General features: G+C 44.4%; 1 pseudogene; it reads right to left on the minus strand.

Moving 5' to 3' along the window:
• Positions 1-2,224: 2,224 nt before the first annotated feature.
• Positions 2,225-3,307, minus strand: LOC147712141 (uncharacterized; annotated as a pseudogene).
• Positions 3,308-3,710: the final 403 nt, after the last annotated feature.

A 3,710-nucleotide genomic window follows, 5' to 3' on the forward strand; every position in this document is an offset into this window, starting at 1 on the left:
TCTGAGAGTTATTGACGGACGTTTGACAAATTCATTCAGACAACAAATGCTGAGAGAAACTCTTAGTCTCGAGCGTGTGTTAATGGCTGCCAAAGCTGAAGAGCGTGGGGATAGACAACCTGCTGACATGGAGGCTTTCAATATTCAGGAGTTTAAAGATTTCTTGGAACATTTGTATATAAAACATCAGAAGAGAACACCTTTGTGGCCGCAGGCCAACTGACTTGTTGAGAATTTTATGACTACATTAAAGAAAGTAGTGCAGAGTGCTACTCTTGAGAAGCTCGATTTGAAAATTGTGTTGAATTCTACCTTGAGAGATTATCGTTCAACACCTCATTTGTCCACGGGTGAAAGTCCTGCAGCATTGATGTTCGGAGAGCAATGAACATCAAGTTGCCTCAATGGACCAATAAGAGAAAGAGATGAGAAAAAAAGATGAAAAGATATGCTGACCAAAGATGACATGTGAAGAACATTATCTTTAGGAAAGGAGATCGAGTACTCAAACTACAGATGTGGATAAGATTCGATGTCCATTCGATGCTGAACTATTTCATGTGGTGTCTGCCAAGGGACGCCTGGTGACTTCCCAGTTCTCTGGGAAGTCTACTATCAGAGACTCTTCTCACTTTAGGCCTTTAACTAATCGTTCATCAGACCTACCTGTTGAAGGAGAGACAGGGTTTGAACTATAAGTGGCTGCTGTTGCCGCTACACTGCTGACGCAGATCCTGGACATTGGTAATGACAGTCTCAGTTTCCGAGAACAAGATCAATTCCAACAATTAAAGCACTAAAAAGATTGATTGAAGACATTTAATTGAATATGTCTAACTATCTATATATTTCGACGAAAATGTGTCATTTTTTATTTAGCATAGGTCGATATGTAGTGTCTTGCAAGTTAGAAATGATGAAACCCTTTTGGCTTCTGAGGGACTCTGTAGAACTGTAATGTAAGTGTTAGAGCAGAATGCATTGAAGGCTGGTTTTGAATGTTGAGTTCACAGTTACATGCAGACAAATAAAGGCGTGTAAAACTAAGCTTGTGTGTGGCGTAGCCATTGTCAGGTAGCCTGGCTGGTGAAGACATTCCAACATTGATAAACCTTTCCCATGACAACATACTTACTGCTTTCCATTCTCCTCTGTTCTGACAGTTGCATGTCAAAAGTGTTCCGAGTCCCTTCCTTCTTTGAAAAGAAGGAACCCGACAGACTAAGAAGAGCCTCCCTGTCTAGATATGGATACAAGAGGTGGGATTCTGCTTTGATCAGGCAGACTCTTGAGACAGTTGGCTTTGAGAGAAGTTAGGAGAGACACCGGAACAGAAATCTAGGTCAGGCTCAGTTCTGCCTTTTTGAATTACTGAAACTCAAGACACTATCAGGATTTACGTTGGAAAGCAAATTCCAATGCAGCATTTTGCATTGGGTTGGCATCTTTTTTATGATGCAAAGCTGGATCAAAGTGTTCATAAATTTCACCCTTTGAGAGTGTTCCACAAAATTCAAGCAAAATGCTTGTGGTTTACTGCTACATCTCGGTTTCAGAGTACTCATAAAAGGGGGTGACGTCACGGCGCCGAGGAAGATGGCCGCGGATCGCGGGAACTCCGTCGAGGAGTGACGGAACGGGAGCTGCTCCGGGTCATTATCTCGCTGCCCGATCCTCGAAACTGCGGTAATTACCGGCGGATTGTAAGCGGCACCAGAAAATGTCCTTTTGAGCCGCGGGGTGAGTCATTGTCCACCCGAACCTTGCTCCTCTTCTAGTTAAGTGCTTCTGAGGCATGTCCGCCACTTTAGAAGCTGCCGCTGCGTATGGGGCGCAATGCTCCATTACATTTCAGGCACCTCAGAAATGGCATGAATCTTTAAGAGAAAATTTTCCTCATTGAAGTGTTATTATTTTCCCGCACTCCTTCTTTTTTTTTTTTTTTTTTAAAGTCCTCAATTTCTTTATTCCTGACATCACTAGCACAATTTGCAGGGCAATATACCTGATGTAATGAAAAAATAAAAGACAAACTACAACAGATAAAAAAAAATAAGACCTCAGGAATGTACATCTAAATCAACACTACATTGTATTCAACAGCTGCACTTTTGTTTTAGCGAACTGTGGCTATGAGTCCTGAACAAGAAGGTTCTCCTGTTTAAGCTGCAGTAACTTTTCTGCCTAGGATCATCGCTCCTCCTGTAGTAGATTACAGTTCCACCTAATGCACATGGAAGACTGTCTCAAAGTAACCTGCAGCTTTCCTGACAACTCCTCGCTCTCCTGCAAAGAACTGTAGCCTTATGGCATCTTGTAAAAACCTTCTGCCACCATATCTGCCGCTTCCACCACCAGTTGCACCACCTGCTCCGTAGCCACCATCTCCACCACCACCACCATAGGGACTGCTGCCAGAACTTCGGCCAAATCCATTTCCACCCTTCATCGGCCCATAGTTGGATTGCTGTTTGCCACCATAATTTCCGAAATCATTGTAGCCACCACTGCCCCCATAGCCACTGCCTCCACCGCCACCAAAGTTTCCTCCTTCGTTGTAGTTATCGTAGCCTCCGGTACCACCACCACATCCTCCACCACCTTGGCTCCCATAACCACCAGGACTACCACCGCTTCTTCCACCACCATAGCCAGAGCCGCCTCCATAGTTTCCACCGTCCCCGCCATAGCCGTTGTACCCATCTCCGCCACTGTACCCACGGCTTCCATCTCCACCACCGAAGCCTCCTGGGCCGAAGTTGCCGCCGCCGCCACCACCACCACCATTGCCAAAGCTGCTTTCTCGGCCACCACAAAAACTGCTTGAACCACCACGACCTCTTTGAGAACCAGCCGTCTGCATTTCTTGCCTGGAAAGTGCCTTCTTAACTTCACAGTTATGCCCATTGATTGTATGGTATTTCTGAACAACAATTTTGTCGACTGTATCGTGGTCATCGAATGTTACAAATGCAAAGCCCCTTTTCTTTCCTCTCTAGCGATCTTCCATTACTTCAATTGTTTCGATCTTTCCGTACTCTTCGAAGTAGTCTCTTAAATGATATTCTTCTGTATCTTCTTTAATCCCCCCAACAAAGATTTTTTTGACTGTCAAGTGTGCGCCAGGCCTTGCAGAGTCTTGGCGTGACACTGCTCGCTTTGGTTCTACGATACGTCCATCAACCTTGTGTGGCCGAGCTGCCATTGCAGCATCCACTTCTTCCATGCAGGAGTAAGTCACAAATCCAAACCCTCTGGAACGTTTTGTTTGTGGGAATGTCTGGCAAACTATTGATTTAGTCGACATTTTGAGGTTCTTCCCAGCTCTCTTTCACCTGCATATACTGTATCTTTGGCATTATCGGCCTCTTTTGCTTGCCATGCCTATCATTTGAAAAGGCATCTTTTTGGTGAAACCTCTACTCCTCAGCGCTTTGTCCTGGCTGCTGCATACATGCTTTAATCACCTGATGTTCATCGTTTTCTCACATGTTTCCAGCGGATGCTTTTTGTTTGAGAGGAAAGTTCCATTGACGCTTGCAGATAGTCCCAATTTTTCACGCTGCTTTCCTTTGTTGTTTATTTTTTGAGGTAACTCGCTGTGTTATCATCAGCCTTTTAAGTCAACAGCTTTCATTCATCTGTTTACCGAAGTGATAGACTCTTTAACATTTCTTAAAATCCGTCATGGCGATGTCACGCAATAATCG

The sequence above is a fragment of the Lissotriton vulgaris genome, chromosome 5 (assembly GCF_964263255.1).
Source record: "Lissotriton vulgaris chromosome 5, aLisVul1.2, whole genome shotgun sequence".
Classification (NCBI taxonomy): Eukaryota; Metazoa; Chordata; class Amphibia; order Caudata; family Salamandridae; genus Lissotriton; species Lissotriton vulgaris.